Source organism: Nyctibius grandis, chromosome 20 (genome assembly GCF_013368605.1).
Source record: "Nyctibius grandis isolate bNycGra1 chromosome 20, bNycGra1.pri, whole genome shotgun sequence".
NCBI classification, from domain to species: Eukaryota; Metazoa; Chordata; class Aves; order Nyctibiiformes; family Nyctibiidae; genus Nyctibius; species Nyctibius grandis.
The window spans coordinates 5,805,834-5,831,260 of NC_090677.1; the positions used below are offsets into that span (position 1 = coordinate 5,805,834).

General features: G+C 37.7%; 1 protein-coding gene across 4 annotated transcripts in view; it reads left to right on the forward strand.

Annotated features, from left to right (window-relative positions):
• CTNNA3 (catenin alpha 3) overlaps positions 1-25,427 on the forward strand; it is a 515,833-nt gene that overhangs the window by 460,789 nt on the left and 29,617 nt on the right. The window lies entirely within an intron of this gene.

Below are 25,427 nucleotides of genomic sequence, written 5' to 3' on the forward strand. Positions count from 1 at the left end.
ATTTCTTTCATTCCCATGTTCTGTATCCTAAACTTCATTCAACTTAAAATCCTTTTATCATATTTGCAAAATCTTTTATCATTGTGAATTTTTTCTTTGCAAAACACTAGATGAGCACTCTGAAAGACAGTTTTGCAGTATTTTTATATACCATTAGTCAAATGCATCTTTTTGAGCAAAAATGTTAGCAGGTTACTGATAGCCCAGGTGAGTTTTTGAATCAGACTTTGGTATTAATTTGTATTTTTCTGGGGATTTTTCAGAAGACTTGATTCCTTTGTTGTGTCATACTGGGTAGTTAAAATTATAATCGTACCACTGAGTGATCTTGTTCTTTCAAGTAGCTTTAAAAGCTATTAATGATAGCTTGTGGGCAGAAGTGTTGAAAAGTATCATTATTAATAGCACATGTTAACACCAGAAGTAGGATAGCACATGTAAACTCTGAAAATGGCATGACTGGTGGTTAGCAAGATGACATTACATGTAGTAATAATGCATTCTGAAAGATGCATTTTGGAATCAACATTTCAGTGGAATGATAAACCCTTCAGTAAAGATTATTGGAGTAGGAAATATTGGCAAGAAAGAGGTAAAATGATTGTGCTGTGAATCAACTTAAAGAATTTGAAAAATGTTAGAGGGAAGGTGAAAAAGAGGCTTGCAGAGGCTAACTGTGTAAAGTAATGCCGTAAGACAGACCTGGTTGTAGCATGGCCTCCTTTCTAGCCCATGATATTACTACTGTTAATTAGTTTTGCCAGTTCTCCCAGTTTTCTTCTGCATCTAGCAGTATGAGTTTCTTTTTCCCTAAAGTATCTGCTTCTGAAGACCTGTGGATAGATAAGCCTCCCCTCTGTTCTTGCAGAGGTGTCCACAGTGACTACGGTTGTGGCACCGAGCTGCAGTGCATCAGGGACTCCTGTTGCTACTGCTCAGCAGGGTAGGGACACTGGAGAGGATGACCTGGTAAAGAGTCGCCACTCATCATAGCTGTCCATGCTAAGGAAGCCCTTGTTTTGAGCTGGACAGAGCCTTAACCTTTATTTAAAGGTAAAATGTTTTGAGCTTTCATGATTATAGAGATTAAAAGCTTGAAGACTTGACCCAGTATGCAGCCTTGAGCTTTAGAAATAAAACAAGCTCAAAATAATCTGAGCAGCATACTTTTTGGCTAGTCTTGTGATTTTTGAGATCTGGATGAGGTTTTTTAATTACTGTAATTGAAGAAATATTCAAGGGGAATGAGAAAATTTGAGATAAGAAGAGCTCAGAATTAAAACGGTGTGTTGTTGATACAGCTCATAGCTTAATTGTGTTAAAAGACCTCAGCAGCTGTGTTCACACCTGCACGGACTGCACACCTAGGTTCTGGCTTTCTTTTCTATGTTTAGGTGGTCTCTGACATACCCTGAGGAGGAAACATGTATCTTATGAGTCTCATGACTTTCTAAGTACAGAAACCTAAATTTGTAAAGGTGCTTAGTTATCTCCATCATCCATTGAGGAGTCATGTTTTCTAAATACCTGAAAGCCCCAAAGTGGAAATCTTTGTGTAAATGGCAGCAGACCAGAAATGGCAGCAGACCACAATGCCAGTGGTGTATTCAAGGCATATCTATTGTGCATAGGCAGTCCTTGTGCCAGGGTGGCTGCATGCAGCCGTAGATGCAGTCAGTAAACACCCAGAGAAGTAGCAGGTCTAGGGAAGCGCTGAATGGAGTTGCCAGGTGAGCCGGTGGCAGGTTAATAGTGCTTTGCCTGCTGCAATACAGAGAATTGCATGGAGAAGATTCTCCAGCCCTCATTGCTTGTCCTCAGCCCTGTTTCATAGGTGGAGTTCATGGCAGAGTGGGACTACCATGATTTGTCTTGACCAGCTGCATAAAATACCTGTGTTTGATCTATTGGCCATAGATATTTCCAAGGAAGTCAGGTGGCAGATAGTGGAGAAGGATCCCACATTTCATATGTTTATGTACTATGTGCTGTGGTAATCTGGGAAGTGTAATGAAAGCTAGAAGCTTGTTAAGAAAGCAAGTCAGTCTGTGTCTGTGTGAGAGTGCTTTCCCAGACCTTCCCGTTTGTTTGGCTGGTACTGAAGTCTAGATACACTGTCTTTACTTGCAAGTGTCCATGTAGAGGCAGTTAGTTCAAAAGGCATCTAATTGTCTCGCCACAAAATACATGTGGTGTCTAATGATTTGAACTATGACAAACATGAGAGCAAACTGAAATCATTACCTTTCTTTGCAATTTCTACTGTCATCTGATTAGTGGGACTGCGGTCAATTGGATTAGGGAAAAAAAACAGATCAAAAGTGTAAGCTCAAGAATGACAGATTTGTCATATAGGACATATAAATGCATAATTACAGCTATTTGGGTATATAATACAGCTGGCACTACTACCTCGTATTGCTGAATCAGAGGTCTCATTGTGTGACTCTAGATCATGACAGTCTTTTTGTCTTACTATAATTCATAAAAAAGAGCACTCTCAACTCCAGGTTTGGGTTTTTCAATGTTTATTATTGGATAATGAATTTACTATCTCTTTTGTTTATGTTCATGTCTGAAAATCTAAAAATCCAGTAGAAGATGGTTCTTTACAGTGTCTACATCTTCTGTTGCTGCCATGCATTTCTTTCCCCAGGAATAAGTAGAGAGTACCGTATATTTTACTCTGGGTTTGTGATGATGTAATTGAAAGCTTTTCCATAACTCCATGTCCAGAGGGTAGTTGGCATGCTCAGCCCTTAGCTAGGCCCTTTTCAATGTGTTTAGTTTTGCATCTGCCAGAGTTCTTAGTGGTTTTCTTCAAGTAGTTAGTGTTTTAAATTGCCTTTATTTATTCTGTATTAGTTGATTTTCTACATCCAGAAATGGTCATACCTGCTTGAGGCCAGAGGGGGAAGTACTTTCTGTTCGTTCGTATGTGCTGTTTGTTTTACTAAGTGTTAAAAATGTGGGGTCAGATCCTACCATGCACTCCATCTCTCTTTTGTTCTAAAAACATGGAAGAGACTTCAAAAGTTAGAAAAATGTGACAATTTGATGTTTCACAGAATGTGCTACTAAATTAATTTAATTATGTGTGTGGTCCAGGCACTCCCCGTGTAGTTATTTGCATCTACGAGACAATGGGTGGACTTGGAACAGTGGACTGAGTGCAGACAAGGTGATTGTCAGAACTTGTAGGCACCTTCACCAAGAAGGATGTAACCAAGTGGTGCATCCTTCTAGAGCATCCTTAAGGTTTTCCTAGGCAGCTCCTGCTGTGTTGATAAACAGCCAGGATGAAGAATCTGACCTCCCCAGGCAGTTCCTGCTGTAAAAATTGATTAAACTCTAGACAGAAGATACTTGTAAATAGCCGGTAGTAACTGTTGCTGCAGATGTAGAAATGGTGACTTAGGACAGTCCTTTGTACCTCCCCAAAGTTGTGAGGATGCGTGTAGTTGGTTGGTGAATAGCAACGGATTGATTATGCACAGGCTGGAGTGGTCGTGTAGGACGCAGGCCAGCTGAATGCTAAAAGCTCAGTAGAAGAATGGTTTGGGAAGTCTCTCCCAATCCAGCTGAAGATGCTGTTGGGAGGACACTTGCAATAGAGAGTCCAGAGGGAAACCAACTGTCCTGTATTAGAGAGGTGATTTCCCACAAGAGCACTACCCTGTGGCAAGTTCCCAGTAACTCAGCTTTAACACACTGTTCATGAGTGTCTGTGCACTGCTGTAAAATCTCAAAAACTCTGCCATTAAGTTAACTTTTTTTAAATGAGAACTAAATATCCTAAAAAAATCATAGCATAGTGGTCATAAAGCACCAAATTCAAATTTGCCGTTCGGGTTTTAACCTCTGCCTTTTGGGATTCACTGAGTATTAATTGCTGTAACAGGCCTTGCTACGAGGCATGTTCTGGAACAGGAAATAGTCTGGATATATATGTGGCTGGATTCTTTTAAAGAAAAAAAAAATAATAGGAAACAGATGCAACAAATGTTTCTAGAACAATTAATTTGCTTTCTCTCATTGGAGAACTGAAAAAATACACTTAGAAGAACAAAGGGAATGCTTGTTTCATTTTTTAAAGGTTACAGCATAGCAAGAGGATTTTATAAGACAATATTGACTTATGTAAGTGGCATTGCGATATGTTTGCACTCTACTGCTTACATTCGTATTTCGTTTCATTAGTAACCTTCCAATGGCTTTTTTCTGCTTCCAGGCTGTTAAGACGTGCTTTTTCTAGACCATGTCGTAAGTCCTGTTGAAAATTCAACACATGGTCCACAGGAGTGGGAAGCAGATGGGCCACTCTGCAGTGGGAGACCTTAGAGATAGTGCTGACTTTCTGACTGGGCCATGATTCACACATGTGCTCTGAGGAAGTGCAGATACAGAGCTGCAGTGCTGTTATATTCAAAACATATTGCACGTAGCCAAACACCTCCATGGATTTTTAAAATTACTGAAACATACAGTCTGTGAGGCTGTTGGATGGTTTCTTATATTAGAGGTGTTAAAGTCTCTGGGTAATTTCTGTTCATGACAGGGAAAATAGCAGAAGGGCGATTGATGAAGCAAATAGCAGAGACTTTTCCTGTAAAACAACAGAACAGTAACTGTAGATGGCGATTAAAAATGACAGACATCCCAGTGAAAGCCCGTGAGTGGTACGATCTGCTGACCTTCCTAGCAACCGAAAAATCAAAGTGTCCTTTGAAAAGCTGGATTTGGAAGCAGAAAGAGATCGAGAAACATCTGAGAGATAATGAGAGGAAAAAGAGGTGAGAAAGAAAAATGCCTGGTTTAGATACCAGAACTCACTCATTCGTGATCTTGTGGTATTCTCTTACATTATACCAATAATGTTGTGTATGGATGTGATGAACAGATCAGAGGGAGATTTGGGGAAAGATTTCTGGTGGCACAGGAAAAGGTTGCTGTGAAGTAGCTAACTAGGGGAACCAGTTTCTGACATCTGTAAATGGTTTCCTCTGTAACTAAACAAACAGCAAATCATTGAGCTTCATGGATGGCATCTGCTCAGTAATAGCATCATCAAATTTATTTAGGTGGTGCTATATTGTACAAACCACTGCTTTTGCTCCAGTTTCATCTCTCTTTGTAATAAACTACTAGCAAACACAGAAGTGTTTCTATGTTTACATGCACTTACTGAGCTGAAAATCTAAGAATTGCGAGCTCTTTCCATACTTAACCTGTGCACACAGACGGACACATCCGTGGACCTTTGGATTTCTCTTGCAGTCCTTGATGAAATGCATCATGAAAGTGTCCAGTTTATACCCAGTTGAGACCTGCTGCAGGAGGGCGGCTTCCTGTCTTTCCCCTGTTTTTATCACTAGAGGCTTTTGGCATTCTTTTCTTTTTTTTTTTTCGAGTCCAGAGTAAAATCCACTGATAAAATAATTCAGCAACAACAACTTTGTGAAGCACTATGAGGTGCTTTTCATCTTCAGATCACAATGTCAATTTTATGTAATTATTTTAGATATATAAAATACTTATTTAATTATATGGTGGTTGGTTTGTTTTTAATATATACACCTCCTGCAGCAGGTCTCAAGTAGAAATTGGACATTTTCATCAATGCATTTCATCACGGTTGGCAAGAGAAGTTAAATGTCTTTGAGAAGATTTGGACTTTTGGATTTATAGGGAAGGGAAAGGGCATCTGTCTATGTGCACAAGTGTAAGTATGGGAAGATCTCACAATTCTTAGATTTTCATCTCTGTAAGTGTATGTAAACATACAGACACTTCTGTGTTTGGTTGTTGCACATACAAATATTCAACGCACATCAGAGTCAGACATACACAAACGTATTGCTTTGATGTTTGCTTTCCTCATCCTGTTGTTGCTGTGATTAGTTTTGTCAGACTTCTGATTTAAGAACTTGTAGTCAGGGTTTGAGCTGTTCTTCCACCTCCCAGGCTACGTGTACAGCTGCTCTCCCGACATACCTCTTTTTCTGTTCCCACTTGACTTCTGCCGCCTCCCCTCCCCTCGCCTCCTCTCCTCCGTACTATTTTAAGATGTAGTTCCAAATTATGAAGCATCTTTGATGGGTAACATAATGTTCAGTAACTATCCAAGTAATATCAGCATTTTTTCCCTACTAACTATTCCAGGATTTGTCAGTTTCAAAAGTGTCATCACTAGGATGATGGAGCTGCACTCCGCTATATAGGACTACATTCTGAAGCAAGAATTCCTTGCTGTTAAGCCATACGCTTTTTAAAATTGGAGACCAGAAATAGCACTTCTAGAGACAGTTGTCTTGCAATACTGTCATGTTCACCTTTGACCGTGCAACAAAGTTTTCAGTGCCTGGATTTTTCTAACAAAGTTTATACAGCTGACAGACTATGTGAGCGTAGAAACAAGTGTTTTGACCTTTTCATGTTTAAATAGCTGTATTCCTACTTCATTAACCAAAGCAGAGAGAGGAAGAAAACACAGTGGAGCACTAAGAAAAGGTCTCTTCTGTGTTTTAATATTATCAAATAGTTTGTCCAAACAGTAGTACAAATCAAGGGCATTTTGTTAGTTGTTATGCAGTCACATTGTATTTTCCAGGGTGAGAAATGGGAAAAGTACCAAGAGGTCAGGAACAGACACTTCCAGGGATGGGCCTAAGGGCTTTCGCAGACTGATAGCCAGAGACCGTGCCACTTGAAAGCAGCTGGGGCCGAAATGGGAGGCAGGGCCATGCTGTCTGTGTCGCAGTGCCTGAGGGGCAGTGGTGGCCCATGAATGAGAATCACTGTTGCATAGGCATGGCACTAAAGATGAACTACAAATATACCACAGAGTCTTCATGATGTTTTATGAAATTACCAGAAGACACAAATTTTTTTCAGAGACCACAGCAAGTGATCATGGTTTTAGGGACATTCAAATAATTTTGGTCATCACTATCAGGATTGAAATTGATAGATACTAAAAGCCTTTGAAAAATCTGCTTCTGTATTGTCTACTCAGTGCTGAGAAAATCTTTGATTGTTCTATTTTGGTCTTGGGTAGCAAAGTGCAGGAAGTAAGAGCAACAAAAAGAAATAAAGGACTGGGTTCCTCTTAGAGCAAAGCCTTCTAAATAATAGCTTTATTTATTTTGTAAAGCTGGTGAAAGCAAAAGGGATCTGGGGAGAGAAGTATGAGCTAGATAAGAAAATAACCAACATCAGATCAACATTGAAGTATCTAGATAGTAGAATCTGCCCCAGAGCAGAAGAAAGAAATCATAGGACTGATATAAAACTTGTATTGATATAGAAAAATACCTCCTATAACTAACAGTACTTTCCAGTTTCCATGTAAATACCACACTGCTATAAAGGATTTAACTACTCCTGTGGATTATTGCACTGGCCTTCATTTTCAGTATTTCTTTAGCCACAGTTGCATTATCATTCTGTAAAGGTCTGGGAGAAGAGGGAAGTATAGTTGGCCTCCTGCCAATTTAACTCAAAGGAAAAGTCTGAACTGTTTCTCTGTTTAGTATTTTTCCCACTACTTTGGTTTCTTCAAAGCTGGGGCTGTAGAATTCATTGAGCTAATTATTGCAGGTTCTCCCAGAAATTCTTTGTCACTTCCTGCTATTCCCTGGAACAGAAGGTGGCTGCTTTGACAGAATAGATGCTTTCAAGACAAGACATGCATGATGTTGGATAAGGTGTCATTGTTGATAGATCATGTAACCATGTGAGTGTGTAAGTGCCATATAATTCTCTTGTGCCACGTAATCCAGTGACTGCAGTTGAAGAAGAATTCCCATATCAAGGGTTTTCGTAGAGCCTTACTGCTTATTCCACCATAATAAGCTGAAGCTTTAGGACGTAAACCCAAACCTATCCCATTCTGTTGGCACTTGGTCTTGTCTTTTCTAGAGTAAGTCTTACGTCTTTCCAGGAATTCTCCTAGAGACCTCCTTTCTGTAAAAAAGAGCAGAAGTGTTAATTCTCCTCTGTGGTTACTATTTTCCCATTGCCTTTTCTTCTCCAGCATGCTGGTATTGATTCCTGATGGATTTGTGATCCACTGAAACTCCAAATTGCCTCTTACTGTCCTGTTGTGTAGGGACTGACTCTCCACTTGTATCTGTGCATTTGATTTTCCTACCTGAGCGCACGTACCCTTTTTTAATTGCATCTGCTTTTTATTCCGTACTTTTGTCAAGATAATTCTTAATCCAAGTCTGGCCTCCCAGCCTGTTTCCTTCCCCTTCCACATCAGTATCGAGTTCAAGTTCATTAAACATTATCTTTTTTCCTTCATTAAAGAACTTAGCAGCGCAGAAGCCAAGGCAGATCCTAGCAAAACCAGGTTGCTTCCTCTGTTTCTCCCTCCATTGTGACAGTAGCCCTTTGATGACCTGTCTATCTTGAAGTATGCTTTTCCAACAGTTTTGCATCTCCCTTGCGATTATTTTGGCGAGACCACTTATTCTTTAGGTAACGTATGAAAATACAACAGGAGACAGTTTCAGTTGGCTGTTACTCATCTCTTTGTTATATTCTGTATGCTTCCAACTTGTTTGTTTGATTAGGAATTGATAGGATCTATTGGCTCTCAGCAGACCCCATTTGGAACTCATAGACAAAATGAGGTCAATTGCTCTGGAACATTTCTACCAAGAGAGTTTGAAGGGCAGCACTCAAAACTCCAACAGGGTCTGTGGCTGACTTCTGCACACTCAAAGGTACCAGTCCAATAAAAAACCAGTCTTCGCCAGATCAGCCCTTGTAATCCTCATTTACAAAGTATATTTATTTCATATATATCACCCTTCTCTTGTTGGAAAAAAAAGCCTATGCTTTTGGACCTCCTCTCCCTTATTCTTCTTTGTGGGAGATGCAGACTTGATATATTGCCAGTGCAGGAAGGCAAAAAAGAAGAGGGAAGAGAAACTTCTGTCTTAAACTCATTTTAATTTCCAGAATTATAGAATAGTCAGTAATATATGTGCTGTGTTCACATTGCCTGAAACTTCACTGACCCATGCCTGGGTCCATATAATCCAGGTATTCTTGTAAATCTTAAAATCCTTTACTCACAAAAGGTATTTATAGCTACAAAATGCTACTTAATACAGAGAGTTTACGGTCATTTACCTCATACCTTTTAGCATTTCTTCACACTGTCCTTTTCTCATCTGGCTACAGTTTTATTCGTACTACATTTATTTTGTTAATGAGTGGAACTGCTTCAGCCATTGCATCTGTAAATGTTGAGTGTGGGTTTGGCCTTTAGTCAGTTACGCTAGCAGTTTTGCTGGCATTAAGAATTTTTTTCTCCTAATTTCCAAATGCGTACACTCAGATTGGAATAGAAAGTGAATGAAGCTAGAATCTTTCTTGCTCCCATGTCCTCAGCTGTAATGAAATGGCAAAGGTCAGCTCTGGGATCCACCTGTACAGTCTACAATTACGTTCTCCCTCAGTGAATTTCCTGAGGAGTTCTGCTGCCTCCTTTTTGTCTAGGTATAACTGATAGAGACATGCAACCAGGTGTAATAAAAGTTTTTTTTGTTTATAGCCTTGATTCTGTAAAGGACAATTTTCCATCCTTGAACATCAAGCACTTCACAAATTTCATCTAAAACCGTGCACAGTAAGCTGGGAGGAGCAGACAAAATGACCTACAGAAATGTTAAACAGGAGGTTACATCCCTCCTTTTGTGGGGTTTAGGCTCCCCTTTTCAGTTGGGATCTGTAAGTAAGTAAATTCCAGTCATTCCTTACAACTAAAAAAAATTGTGATAAAACACGTTTTTAAAAATACTTCGAGGAGATAGATGGATTAGATTAGATATTTACCCAGGAACTGGCAGTTTTGCTTCCTTACAGCCTGGAGAGTTAAATCCACAATAGCCATGAGCCTTATACCTGTAACTCCTGATTGCATGCCCACTTTGTTTTTCTGAAGCAAAGGTACTGCAGGAATTGATTGCAGAACTGCAAAATTAATTTTAGAAAAAAAAAGAAAAAAGTTACTTACTAAGTTACTAGAGCATTTGTAATGAGTGAGGTGTGAATCCTGCTTTCTTATCACTAGGGTAAAAAAAGAAAAAGAAAAACCAAACTTAAGGAACAGCTCATGGAGTAGAGACCGGAATGCGTGATGGGAATTCAGATTTCTTAATGTCATGGTTTAACCTCAGGCAGCATTAAGCCCAGCCTTATATGCTGAGCGTGATGCCATACGGTATGGAACATCCCTTTGTTCAGTTGGGGACAGCTGTCCTGGCTGCGTCCCCTCCGAACTCCTTGTGCACCCCCAGCCTACTCGCTGGTGGGGCGGTGTGAGAGGCAGAAAAGGCCTTGCCTCTGTGTAAGCCCTGCTCAGCAGTAACGAAAACATCTCTGCATTATCAGCACTGTTTTCAGCACATAGTAGCTACTGTGAAGAAAATTAATTCTGTCCCAGCCCAAACCAGCTCACTTAACTATGCTGGTATTAGAAGCATTTTGCAGAGCAGCAGTGGGAAGGTATAACCTGTGTATTGGGTTGGGGAAGAACTGCAGGAGGCACAAGTGGAACCATGGAATGTAGTGACAACTGAATTAACTTAATACTATAGTGTATAAAAAATGCAATTAATTTTTTTAGGAATATCTTTCTGTCTCGTGGATAAGATAATGGACGTACCTTATAAAACTAAATAAACTGATGGCAATATAATTAATGTACTTTCCACAAGAGTAGGCACGTACCGTAAGTAACGTGATAGTCACCTGGATGAGTGCTCTGCCCTTCTTCGCAAAGTCAAGAAATGTTCCAGTTGATACCCATCAACCAGGAGTCCGAGCCAGCAGTCAGCCTCATCCAGGCCGAGCCTGAACCCTAACTGAGAGTACATGTTGGGGCTGCTCAGATGGACATCGGCTTGGCTGGGATTGCCAGGCTGGATCCATTGCTGAGCTTTGACTGGAACAGCAAGGACCAAAGAGATGGAGGTATTGCTGGGCCTGTACTGGTGTGGAGTTAGTGCCGCCTTCTGCTGTGTCCCCACAAGCCTAGAATTACAGTGAGAGCTGTCAGGATTTGCTGAGCTAGAAATTAAGACTGATATTGTAGTGGTCAGTGTCTGAAGCTCAGGAATTTCATGTGACAAAAGACCACTTAGGTCGTGGTCTGGAGATGACACTTGTTGCGAAGCTTAAGTTCGTGCCTTGAAATGCGTGCAGTGGTATGAAATGCTTATGTTTGATGGTAGCTTGTGGTGTTAGATGTGTATTACGTAGGAGTTTATTTTTTGAGACTGACTAGTCGGTAGAGCTCCCTGTTGTTGCTGATACAGGGGAAGTACAAAACATGCTGAGGTGAGTGCACTGAGTAGGGGTAAGCCACTCCGCTTTGCTCAGAGACAGAAGACTCTGTTCCCGGAAGATGTGATGGCAACGGCCTTTTGGATTTGAGGTAAGAGTAGAAGTTTCTGTTAATGTAAGAATGAAGAGGGTATTTTTGACCGTTACTTTTCAGAGTGAAATTCCAGTGTGAAGGAAGAAAGAAAATAGTGCCAGACACTGATGCCTGCAAGTGATTGTTGTTAAGTTAGGCAGACAGGGATGGAGTTACTCTGCAGATACATTGTCATGGCTTGGAGCAAGGATGATTGGATTGAGAAGCTTAGTGTCTCTCACACAATTTTCTAAACCCCTTGGTGTCATACCAGCTAACTCAGTCTAGCTTTTTTTTGTTCTGACTGTACATTCCAAGGAACATTTCATTGAAGCTTTTTTTTTCATAACCTTGAATGTTTTATCAACTTACTTAGCTAGTAAGGCTTTACGCTTGGAAATACTGAAGTGTGAGGAAAATGGATATATTAGATCTTTCGTGCAATGAATCAAAATCAGACATTCAGAGTCTACTGTAGGCTGTGAACCCAGTGAAATCACTGGGAAAGAATTTCAGTAAATGCAGTAATTGAGTGTGTGAGATGCTTTGAAAATTGCAGAGACTGGAAGCAGGGGAAAAATAGTAAGATAAGGCTGACTTAAAAAAAAAAAAGTACACGGACACCATAGCAAAGGAATTAGAATTTCTCTAACAGAAGAGGGAATAAGATGGAAAACTCCACAGAGAGATTTTGTGGTGCTGTTGACGAGCAGAAGTTATATGGTGGGAAAGATTTTTTTGTGTTTAAGCATCTACTGTAGGTGCAAGCTAAGGTAATCTTAAGCTTCTGCATGGAGATCTCTGTTATCTGTAGTAATTTGGTTAGTTTTAACAACTGGACCAGTACCACAGTAGTTTCACAGATTACGCAGGGATGCTTCAGCACCTGGTGGAAGAGAATCATGGACTACATTTGTAGAGTGAATGAAGGTACAATGATATAGAGAAAGAAGTGAAATGTCTGAAAAAAATTCCAGTCAGTGAGATGGACAGCTCAGGGAAATGGCCTCCCCAGCAAAGTGTTTTTTCTTAGTTCCAGTTTGCTAGGAAAAAATGCAAATAAATGTAATACTGGTAGGACCATCTGGTGGCAGGGGAAACCAATCTAGGTGATTTATTAGACTTCTTGTGTCTCCAACATCGGGATTCAGGGAGTTAATCTGAGCTAGTGGCATTCTGAATCTGCTGATCTGGTGCTTAATAAGGGAAACTGGGAACTGACAAAATGCACAGCTGCACCGATAGCATTAGAAGGCAACATGCATTGCAACTGGTGGTCACTCAGCATTAAAATTCTTTGTTAAATTTTAAATAATTATCTACCTATCTGTGTGGCATTTGCTATTTTCGTAACAGCACTGCCTCATGGACTCTTGTTCAGACTGGCCCACTGTAATAAGCTTTTATTTTTTTTTAAAAGCCACTATATAGGCTATACCTCTCTCTTTCTAAGCAGTTGATTATTTATGGCCAAATTTAGTTTGCTGTTGTCCCCCGTAGAAATCTTAACTGGCATTTTTCTGTTTGTTCCATTTGGCTGGTGATTTTGGTGTACTCTCCCAAGTATTCTTTTAAAAGTATTTAGTGGATGGAATTGCCAAACATCATAAGTCGGGACTAATGGTTCATTATGCCATACCCCAAGGCAATTAAACCTGTGCTTTATGTAAAAGGGTCTGGATTTTCTATGAAGGTAACAAAAGGAGCACACACAGTTCTTCCGTGTTGTGTAGAAAAGGAGCCCTGTTTGTATGTGTAACTTAACGCCGTGGTTTTTCAACACTTTCTAATACAAGCCTGAGGCATTCATAGACTGTAGCTGTGGTTTATAGCTTGTAACCATTCTGTCCCAGATTTCTTAGTGAATGTAGTAGAGAAGAACTTTAAGCATTGATGCAATTAGGTGGTAAGTGGAGCAGAAGTCTTGTGCGTCCTCATTGCTGAGTGTTCCTTTTATGGCAGCCGTATTTGTGGTTCATTTGTTTGAAATATGTTTCTTGGGTACAGTTATTCATTCTCATTAGCCAGATCATCTGAGGGACTTGCAGAGGTACAAGGATTTAGAGTAGTCGGGCAAAGCTGCTGGCTGATGCAGGACTTACCTAGGCAGAAATTACTTGTTCGTTATGCCATCTCTCCTTTCCTTGCTTTTTTAATTCTGGGTTTTGTTTCCCTTTTCTGGTGTTTGATTGGTAGCCTGGGTTGTAACTTACCAGGTGAGTACTGGGCTGCTTATAGTTTGTGCAGCTCCTAAAGGACTCGCTGTGAAGAAGTGACATACCTGCGGTCCTTGGAACTTGCCATGAGAAACTCATCAGTGAGAATTGAGTGGTGCAATGAAAAGAAAAGAGCAGGAAAGGCTACTTGTAAGTGGGCTTCCAAAGCTGAAGTAGACTCTTTCTTTAATAAAGATCAGATTAAACAATATGGGTTATGTTGTGTTGTCATCAGTGAGTGTTAGGTTGATTAGTGGAGTAGTTTGGGCATGGGTGAAGTGTGTTTCAGAGTGACCGGTGAAGTGTGGAACAGGATGGATGGTCGTTTGTGGCATGGATCTACAAGGAAGGAAGGAAAGACGTAAGGAAGGAAGGGAGTAAGTAAGTTGGAAGTTAGGAAGTCACGAAGTTAGTTAGGAAGTCACGAAGTTAGTTAGGAAGTCACGAAGTTAGTTAGGAAGTCACAAAGTTAGTTAGGAAGTCACAAAGTCAGGCAGTGTGGAAGTCAGGCAGTGTGGAAGTCAGGCAGTGTGGAAGTTAGGCAGTGTGGAAGTTAGGCAGTGTGGAAGTTAGGCAGTGTGGAAGTTTGCAAGTTGGGAAATTAGGAATTGTGGAAGTGTGGGAGTTTGGGAGTTTGGAACTTAAGAAGTTAGGGAGTTTGGAACTTAGGGAGTTTGGAACTTAGGGAGTTTGGAACTTAGGGAGTTTGGAAGTTAACAGTAATAGTAAGGAACTTAGGAAGTTTGGAATTTAGGAACTTAGGAACTTAATAAGTTAGGAACTTAGGAAGTGTGAAACTTAATAGTAATAGTAAGGAACTTAGGAAGTTTGGAACTTAGGAAGCTTGGAAGTTAACAGTAATAGTAAGGAACTTAGGAATTTTGAAATTTAGGAACTTAGGAACTTTAAGTTAGGAACTTAGGAAGTGTGGAACTTAATAGTAATAGTAAGGAACTTAGCAAGTTTGGAACTTAACAGTAATAGTAAGGAACTTAGGAAGTTTGGAATTTAGGAACTTAGGAACTTAAGTTAGGGACTTAGGAAGTTACGAAGTTGGAAGTTAGGAACTTAGGAAGTGTGGAACTTAGTAGTAAGGAACTTAGGAAGTTTGGAACTTAGGAAGTTTGGAAGTTAACAGTAATAGTAAGGAATTTAGGAAGTTTGGAACTTAACAGTAATAGTAAGGAACTTAGGAAGTTTGGAATTTAGGAAGTTTGGAACTTAATAAGTTAGGAACTTAGGAAGTTACGAAGTTGGAAGTTAGGAACTTAGGAAGTGTGGAACTTAATAGTAATAGTACGGAACTTAGGAAGTTACGAAGTTAGGAAGTTTGGAACTTAATAAGTTAGGAACTTAGGAAGTTAGGAAGTTTGGAACTTAATAAGTTAGGAACTTAGGAAGTTACGAAGTTGGAAGTTAGGAAGTGTGGAACTCAATAGCAACAGTAAGGAACTTAGCAAGTTTGGAACTTAGGAAGTTTGGAAGTTAACAGTAATAGTAAGGAACTTAGGAAGTTTGGAATTTAGGAACTTAGGAACTTAATAAGTTAGGAACTTAGGAAGTTACGAAGTTGGAACTCAGGAAGTGTGGAACTTAATAGTAATAGTAAGAAAGTTAGGAAGTTTGGAATTTAGGAAATAAGGAACTTAGGAAGTTAAGTTAGGAACTTAGGAAGTTTGGAATTTAGGAACTTAGGAACTTAATAAGTTAGGAACTTAGGAAGTTACGAAGTTGGAAGTTAGGAAGTGTGGAACTTAGTAGTAATAGTAAGGAACTTAGGAAGTTTGGAACTTAGGAAGTGTGGAACTTAATAGTAATAGTAAGGAACTTAGGAAGTGTGGAATTTAGGAACTTAGGAACTTAATATTATTTAGGGACTTAGGAAGTTACGAAGTTGGAAGTTAGGAACTTAGGAAGTGTGGAACTTAACAGTAATAGCAAGGAACTTAGGAAGTTTGGAATTTAGGAACTTAGGAACTTAATAAGTTAGGAACTTAGGAAGTTACGAAGTTGGAACTCAGGAAGTGTGGAACTTAATAGTAATAGTAAGAAAGTTAGGAAGTTTGGAATTTAGGAAATAAGGAACTTAGGAAGTTAAGTTAGGAACTTAGGAAGTTTGGAATTTAGGAACTTAGGAACTTAATAAGTTAGGAACTTAGGAAGTTACGAAGTTGGAAGTTAGGAAGTGTGGAACTTAGTAGTAATAGTAAGGAACTTAGGAAGTTTGGAACTTAGGAAGTGTGGAACTTAATAGTAATAGTAAGGAACTTAGGAAGTGTGGAATTTAGGAACTTAGGAACTTAATATTATTTAGGGACTTAGGAAGTTACGAAGTTGGAAGTTAGGAACTTAGGAAGTGTGGAACTTAATAGTAATAGTAAGGAACTTAGGATGTTTGGAACTTAGGAAGTTTGGAACTTAACAGTAATAGTAAGGAACTTAGGAAGTTTGGAATTTAGGAACTTAGGAACTTAATAAGTTAGGGACTTAGGAAGTTACGAAGTTGGAAGTTAGGAACTTAGGAAGTGTGGAACTCAATAGTAATAGTAAGGAACTTAGCAAGTTTGGAATTTAGGAAGTAAGGAACTTAATAGTAATAGTAAGGAACTTAGGAAGTTTGGCAGTTAGGAAGTTTGGAAGTAAGGAACTTAGGAACTTAATAAGTTAGGAACTTAGGAAGTTACGAAGCTGGAAGTTAGGAGCTTAGGAAGTGTGGAACTTAATAGTAATAGTAAGGGACTTAGGAAGTTTGGAATTTAGGAAGTAAGGAACTTAGGAAGTTCAGTTAGGAACTTAGGAAGTTAGGAAGTTTGGAACTTAATAAGTTAGGAACTTAGGAAGTTACGAAGTTGGAAGTTAGGAAGTGTGGAACTCAATAGTAATAGTAAGGAACTTAGCAAGTTTGGAATTTAGGAAGTAAGGAACTTAATAGTAATAGTAAGGAACTTAGGAAGTTTAGCAGTTAGGAAGTTTGGAAGTAAGGAACTTAGGAACTTAATGAGTTAGGAACTTAGGAAGTTAGGAAGTTTGGAACTTAATAAGTTACAAAGTTAGGAAGTTTGGAACTTAATAAGTTAGGAACTTAGGAAGTTACGAAGTTGGAAGTTAGGAAGTGTGGAACTCAATAGTAATAGTAAGGAACTTAGGAAGTTTGGCAGTTAGGAAGTTTGGAAGTAAGGAACTTAGGAACTTAATGAGTTAGGAACTTAGGAAGTTAGGAAGTTTGGAACTTAATAAGTTACAAAGTTAGGAAGTTTGGAACTTAATAAGTTAGGAACTTAGGAAGTTACGAAGTTGGAAGTTAGGAAGTGTGGAACTCAATAGTAATAGTAAGGAACTTAGGAAGTTTGGCAGTTAGGAAGTTTGGAAGTAAGGAACTTAGGAAGTTAGGAAGTTTGGAACTTAATAAGTTACGAAGTTAGTTAGGAAGTTTGGAACTTAGGTAGTTTGGAACTTAGGAAGTTTGGAACTTAACAGTAATAGTAAGGAACTTAGGAAGTTTGGCAGTTAGGAAGTTTGGAAGTAAGGAACTTAGGAACTTAATAAGTTAGGAACTTAGGAAGTTAGGAAGTTTGGAACTTAATAAGTTACGAAGTTAGTTAGGAAGTTTGGAACTTAGGAAGTTTGGAACTTAGGAAGTTTGGAACTTAGGAAGTTTGGAACTTAACAGTAATAGTAAGGAACTTAGGAAGTTTGGCAGTTAGGAAGTTTGGAAGTAAGGAACTTAGGAACTTAATAAGTTAGGAACTTAGGAAGTTAGGAAGTTTGGAACTTAATAAGTTACGAAGTTAGTTAGGAAGTTTGGAACTTAGGAAGTTTGGAACTTAACAGTAATAGTAAGGAACTTAGGAAGTTTGAAATTTAGGAACTTAGGAAGTGTGGAACTTAATAGTAATAGTAAGGAACTTAGGAAGTTTGGAAGTGAACAGTAATAGTAAGGAACTTAGGAAGTTTGGAATTTAGGAACTTAGGAACTTAATACGTTAGGGACTTAGGAAGTTACGAATTTGGAACTTAGGAAGTGTGGAACTTAACAGTAATAGTAAGGAACTTAGGAAGTTTGGAATTTAGGAAGTTTGGAACTTAATAAGTTAGGAACTTAGGAAGTTACGAAGTTGGAAGTTTGGAACTTAGGAAGTTTGGAACTTAACAGTAATAGCAAGGAACTTAGGAAGTTTGGAATTTAGGAACTTAATAAGTTAGGAACTTAGGAAGTTACGAAGTTGGAAGTTAGGAAGTGTGGAACTTAGTAGTAATAGTAAGGAACTTAGGAAGTTTGGAACTTAGGAAGTGTGGAACTTAATAGTAATAGTAAGGAACTTAGGAAGTTTGGAACTTAGGAAGTTTGGAACTTAGGAAGTTTGGAACTTAACAGTAATAGTAAGGAACGTAGGAAGTTTGAAATTTAGGAACTTAGGAACTTAATAAGTTGGGGACTTAGGAAGTTACGAAGTTGGAACTTAGGAAGTTTGGAACTTAACAGTAATAGTAAGGAACTTAGGAAGTTTGGAATTTAGGAACTTAGGAACTTAATAAGTTAGGAACTTAGGAAGTGTGGAACTTAGTAGTAATAGTAAGGAACTTAGGAAGTTTGGAATTTAGGAAGTTTGGAACTTAATAATTTAGGAACTTAGGAAGTTACGAAGTTGGAAGTTAGGAACTTAGGAAGTGTGGAACTTAGTAGTAATAGTAAGGAACTTAGGAAGTTTGGAACTTAGGAAGTGTGGAACTTAATAGTAATAGTAAGGAACTTAGGAAGTTTGGAACTTAGGAAGTGTGGAACTTAATAGTAATAGTAAGGAACTTAGGAAGTTTGGAACTTAGGAAGTTTGGAACTTAGGAAGTTTGGAACTTAACAGTAATAGTAAGGAACGTAGGAAGTTTGAAATTTAGGAACTTAGGAACTTAATAAGTTGGGGACTTAGGAAGTTACGAAGTTGGAACTTAGGAAGTTTGGAACTTAACAGTAATAGTAAGGAACTTAGGAAGTTTGGAATTTAGGAACTTAGGAACTTAATAAGTTAGGAACTTAGGAAGTGTGGAACTTAGTAGTAATAGTAAGGAACTTAGGAAGTTTGGAATTTAGGAAGTTTGGAACTTAATAATTTAGGAACTTAGGAAGTTACGAAGTTGGAAGTTAGGAACTTAGGAAGTGTGGAACTTAGTAGTAATAGTAAGGAACTTAGGAAGTTTGGAACTTAGGAAGTGTGGAACTTAACAGTAATAGTAAGGAACTTAGGAAGTTTGGAATTTAGGAAGTTTGGAACTTAATAAGTTAGGAACTTAGGAAGTTACGAAGTTGGAAGTTAGGAACTTAGGAAGTGTGGAACTTAACAGTAATAGCAAGGAACTTAGGAAGTTTGGAATTTAGGAACTTAGGAACTTAATAAGTTGGGGACTTAGGAAGTTACGAAGTTGGAACTTAGGAAGTGTGGAACTTAATAGTAATATTAAGAAAGTTAGGAAGTTTGGAATTTAGGAAATAAGGAACTTAGGAAGTTAAGTTAGGAACTTAGGAAGTTTGGAATTTAGGAAGTTTGGAACTTAATAAGTTAGGAACTTAGGAAGTTACGAAGTTGGAAGTTAGGAAGTGTGGAACTTAGTAGTAATAGTAAGGAACTTAGGAAGTTTGGAACTTAGGAAGTGTGGAACTTAATAGTAATAGTAAGGAACTTAGGAAGTGTGGAATTTAGGAACTTAGGAACTTAATATTATTTAGGGACTTAGGAAGTTACGAAGTTGGAAGTTAGGAACTTAGGAAGTGTGGAACTTAATAGTAATAGTAAGGAACTTAGGATGTTTGGAACTTAGGAAGTTTGGAACTTAACAGTAATAGTAAGGAACGTAGGAAGTTTGAAATTTAGGAACTTAGGAACTTAATAAGTTGGGGACTTAGGAAGTTACGAAGTTGGAACTTAGGAAGTTTGGAACTTAACAGTAATAGTAAGGAACTTAGGAAGTTTGGAATTTAGGAACTTAGGAACTTAATAAGTTAGGAACTTAGGAAGTGTGGAACTTAACAGTAATAGTAAGGAACTTAGGAAGTTTGGAACTTAATAAGTTAGGAACTTAGGAAGTTACGAAGTTGGAAGTTTGGAACTTAGGAAGTTTGGAACTTAACAGTAATAGCAAGGAACTTAGGAAGTTTGGAATTTAGGAACTTAGGAACTTAATAAGTTAGGAACTTAGGAAGTTACGAAGTTGGAACTTAGTAGTAATAGTAAGGAACTTAGGAAGTTTGGAACTTAGGAAGTGTGGAACTTAATAGTAATAGTAAGGAACTTAGGAAGTTTGGAATTTAGGAAGTTTGGAACTTAACAGTAATAGTAAGGAACGTAGGAAGTTTGAAATTTAGGAACTTAGGAACTTAATAAGTTGGGGACTTAGGAAGTTACGAAGTTGGAACTTAGGAAGTTTGGAACTTAACAGTAATAGTAAGGAACTTAGGAAGTTTGGAATTTAGGAACTTAGGAACTTAATAAGTTAGGAACTTAGGAAGTGTGGAACTTAGTAGTAATAGTAAGGAACTTAGGAAGTTTGGAATTTAGCAAGTTTGGAACTTAATAATTTAGGAACTTAGGAAGTTACGAAGTTGGAAGTTAGGAACTTAGGAAGTGTGGAGCTTAGTAGTAATAGTAAGGAACTTAGGAAGTTTGGAACTTAGGAAGTGTGGAACTTAACAGTAATAGTAAGGAACTTAGGAAGTTTGGAATTTAGGAAGTTTGGAACTTAATAAGTTAGGAACTTAGGAAGTTACGAAGTTGGAAGTTTGGAACTTAGGAAGTGTGGAACTTAACAGTAATAGCAAGGAACTTAGGAAGTTTGGAATTTAGGAACTTAGGAACTTAATAAGTTAGGAACTTAGGAAGTTACGAAGTTGGAACTCAGGAAGTGTGGAACTTAATAGTAATATTAAGAAAGTTAGGAAGTTTGGAATTTAGGAAATAAGGAACTTAGGAAGTTAAGTTAGGAACTTAGGAAGTTTGGAATTTAGGAACTTAGGAACTTAATAAGTTAGGAACTTAGGAAGTTACGAAGTTGGAAGTTAGGAAGTGTGGAACTTAGTAGTAATAGTAAGGAACTTAGGAAGTTTGGAACTTAGGAAGTGTGGAACTTAATAGTAATAGTAAGGAACTTAGGAAGTGTGGAATTTAGGAACTTAGGAACTTAATATTATTTAGGGACTTAGGAAGTTACGAAGTTGGAAGTTAGGAACTTAGGAAGTGTGGAACTTAACAGTAATAGCAAGGAACTTAGGAAGTTTGGAATTTAGGAACTTAGGAACTTAATAAGTTAGGAACTTAGGAAGTTACGAAGTTGGAACTCAGGAAGTGTGGAACTTAATAGTAATAGTAAGAAAGTTAGGAAGTTTGGAATTTAGGAAATAAGGAACTTAGGAAGTTAAGTTAGGAACTTAGGAAGTTTGGAATTTAGGAACTTAGGAACTTAATAAGTTAGGAACTTAGGAAGTTACGAAGTTGGAAGTTAGGAAGTGTGGAACTTAGTAGTAATAGTAAGGAACTTAGGAAGTTTGGAACTTAGGAAGTGTGGAACTTAATAGTAATAGTAAGGAACTTAGGAAGTGTGGAATTTAGGAACTTAGGAACTTAATATTATTTAGGGACTTAGGAAGTTACGAAGTTGGAAGTTAGGAACTTAGGAAGTGTGGAACTTAACAGTAATAGCAAGGAACTTAGGAAGTTTGGAATTTAGGAACTTAGGAACTTAATAAGTTAGGAACTTAGGAAGTTACGAAGTTGGAACTCAGGAAGTGTGGAACTTAATAGTAATAGTAAGAAAGTTAGGAAGTTTGGAATTTAGGAAATAAGGAACTTAGGAAGTTAAGTTAGGAACTTAGGAAGTTTGGAATTTAGGAACTTAGGAACTTAATAAGTTAGGAACTTAGGAAGTTACGAAGTTGGAAGTTAGGAAGTGTGGAACTTAGTAGTAATAGTAAGGAACTTAGGAAGTTTGGAACTTAGGAAGTGTGGAACTTAATAGTAATAGTAAGGAACTTAGGAAGTGTGGAATTTAGGAACTTAGGAACTTAATATTATTTAGGGACTTAGGAAGTTACGAAGTTGGAAGTTAGGAACTTAGGAAGTGTGGAACTTAATAGTAATAGTAAGGAACTTAGGATGTTTGGAACTTAGGAAGTTTGGAACTTAACAGTAATAGTAAGGAACTTAGGAAGTTTGGAATTTAGGAACTTAGGAACTTAATAAGTTAGGGACTTAGGAAGTTACGAAGTTGGAAGTTAGGAACTTAGGAAGTGTGGAACTCAATAGTAATAGTAAGGAACTTAGCAAGTTTGGAATTTAGGAAGTAAGGAACTTAATAGTAATAGTAAGGAACTTAGGAAGTTTGGCAGTTAGGAAGTTTGGAAGTAAGGAACTTAGGAACTTAATAAGTTAGGAACTTAGGAAGTTACGAAGCTGGAAGTTAGGAGCTTAGGAAGTGTGGAACTTAATAGTAATAGTAAGGGACTTAGGAAGTTTGGAATTTAGGAAGTAAGGAACTTAGGAAGTTCAGTTAGGAACTTAGGAAGTTAGGAAGTTTGGAACTTAATAAGTTAGGAACTTAGGAAGTTACGAAGTTGGAAGTTAGGAAGTGTGGAACTCAATAGTAATAGTAAGGAACTTAGCAAGTTTGGAATTTAGGAAGTAAGGAACTTAATAGTAATAGTAAGGAACTTAGGAAGTTTAGCAGTTAGGAAGTTTGGAAGTAAGGAACTTAGGAACTTAATGAGTTAGGAACTTAGGAAGTTAGGAAGTTTGGAACTTAATAAGTTACAAAGTTAGGAAGTTTGGAACTTAATAAGTTAGGAACTTAGGAAGTTACGAAGTTGGAAGTTAGGAAGTGTGGAACTCAATAGTAATAGTAAGGAACTTAGGAAGTTTGGCAGTTAGGAAGTTTGGAAGTAAGGAACTTAGGAACTTAATGAGTTAGGAACTTAGGAAGTTAGGAAGTTTGGAACTTAATAAGTTACAAAGTTAGGAAGTTTGGAACTTAATAAGTTAGGAACTTAGGAAGTTACGAAGTTGGAAGTTAGGAAGTGTGGAACTCAATAGTAATAGTAAGGAACTTAGGAAGTTTGGCAGTTAGGAAGTTTGGAAGTAAGGAACTTAGGAAGTTAGGAAGTTTGGAACTTAATAAGTTACGAAGTTAGTTAGGAAGTTTGGAACTTAGGTAGTTTGGAACTTAGGAAGTTTGGAACTTAACAGTAATAGTAAGGAACTTAGGAAGTTTGGCAGTTAGGAAGTTTGGAAGTAAGGAACTTAGGAACTTAATAAGTTAGGAACTTAGGAAGTTAGGAAGTTTGGAACTTAATAAGTTACGAAGTTAGTTAGGAAGTTTGGAACTTAGGAAGTTTGGAACTTAGGAAGTTTGGAACTTAGGAAGTTTGGAACTTAACAGTAATAGTAAGGAACTTAGGAAGTTTGGCAGTTAGGAAGTTTGGAAGTAAGGAACTTAGGAACTTAATAAGTTAGGAACTTAGGAAGTTAGGAAGTTTGGAACTTAATAAGTTACGAAGTTAGTTAGGAAGTTTGGAACTTAGGAAGTTTGGAACTTAACAGTAATAGTAAGGAACTTAGGAAGTTTGAAATTTAGGAACTTAGGAAGTGTGGAACTTAATAGTAATAGTAAGGAACTTAGGAAGTTTGGAAGTGAACAGTAATAGTAAGGAACTTAGGAAGTTTGGAATTTAGGAACTTAGGAACTTAATAAGTTAGGGACTTAGGAAGTTACGAATTTGGAACTTAGGAAGTGTGGAACTTAACAGTAATAGTAAGGAACTTAGGAAGTTTGGAATTTAGGAAGTTTGGAACTTAATAAGTTAGGAACTTAGGAAGTTACGAAGTTGGAAGTTTGGAACTTAGGAAGTTTGGAACTTAACAGTAATAGCAAGGAACTTAGGAAGTTTGGAATTTAGGAACTTAATAAGTTAGGAACTTAGGAAGTTACGAAGTTGGAAGTTAGGAAGTGTGGAACTTAGTAGTAATAGTAAGGAACTTAGGAAGTTTGGAACTTAGGAAGTGTGGAACTTAATAGTAATAGTAAGGAACTTAGGAAGTTTGGAACTTAGGAAGTTTGGAACTTAGGAAGTTTGGAACTTAACAGTAATAGTAAGGAACGTAGGAAGTTTGAAATTTAGGAACTTAGGAACTTAATAAGTTGGGGACTTAGGAAGTTACGAAGATTGGAACTTAGGAAGTTTGGAACTTAACAGTAATAGTAAGGAACTTAGGAAGTTTGGAATTTAGGAACTTAGGAACTTAATAAGTTAGGAACTTAGGAAGTGTGGAACTTAGTAGTAATAGTAAGGAACTTAGGAAGTTTGGAATTTAGGAAGTTTGGAACTTAATAATTTAGGAACTTAGGAAGTTACGAAGTTGGAAGTTAGGAACTTAGGAAGTGTGGAACTTAGTAGTAATAGTAAGGAACTTAGGAAGTTTGGAACTTAGGAAGTGTGGAACTTAATAGTAATAGTAAGGAACTTAGGAAGTTTGGAACTTAGGAAGTGTGGAACTTAATAGTAATAGTAAGGAACTTAGGAAGTTTGGAACTTAGGAAGTTTGGAACTTAGGAAGTTTGGAACTTAACAGTAATAGTAAGGAACGTAGGAAGTTTGAAATTTAGGAACTTAGGAACTTAATAAGTTGGGGACTTAGGAAGTTACGAAGTTGGAACTTAGGAAGTTTGGAACTTAACAGTAATAGTAAGGAACTTAGGAAGTTTGGAATTTAGGAACTTAGGAACTTAATAAGTTAGGAACTTAGGAAGTGTGGAACTTAGTAGTAATAGTAAGGAACTTAGGAAGTTTGGAATTTAGGAAGTTTGGAACTTAATAATTTAGGAACTTAGGAAGTTACGAAGTTGGAAGTTAGGAACTTAGGAAGTGTGGAACTTAGTAGTAATAGTAAGGAACTTAGGAAGTTTGGAACTTAGGAAGTGTGGAACTTAACAGTAATAGTAAGGAACTTAGGAAGTTTGGAATTTAGGAAGTTTGGAACTTAATAAGTTAGGAACTTAGGAAGTTACGAAGTTGGAAGTTAGGAACTTAGGAAGTGTGGAACTTAACAGTAATAGCAAGGAACTTAGGAAGTTTGGAATTTAGGAACTTAGGAACTTAATAAGTTGGGGACTTAGGAAGTTACGAAGTTGGAACTTAGGAAGTGTGGAACTTAATAGTAATATTAAGAAAGTTAGGAAGTTTGGAATTTAGGAAATAAGGAACTTAGGAAGTTCAGTTAGGAACTTAGGAAGTTTGGAATTTAGGAAGTTTGGAACTTAATAAGTTAGGAACTTAGGAAGTTACGAAGTTGGAAGTTAGGAAGTGTGGAACTTAGTAGTAATAGTAAGGAACTTAGGAAGTTTGGAACTTAGGAAGTGTGGAACTTAATAGTAATAGTAAGGAACTTAGGAAGTGTGGAATTTAGGAACTTAGGAACTTAATATTATTTAGGGACTTAGGAAGTTACGAAGTTGGAAGTTAGGAACTTAGGAAGTGTGGAACTTAATAGTAATAGTAAGGAACTTAGGATGTTTGGAACTTAGGAAGTTTGGAACTTAACAGTAATAGTAAGGAACGTAGGAAGTTTGAAATTTAGGAACTTAGGAACTTAATAAGTTGGGGACTTAGGAAGTTACGAAGTTGGAACTTAGGAAGTTTGGAACTTAACAGTAATAGTAAGGAACTTAGGAAGTTTGGAATTTAGGAACTTAGGAACTTAATAAGTTAGGAACTTAGGAAGTGTGGAACTTAACAGTAATAG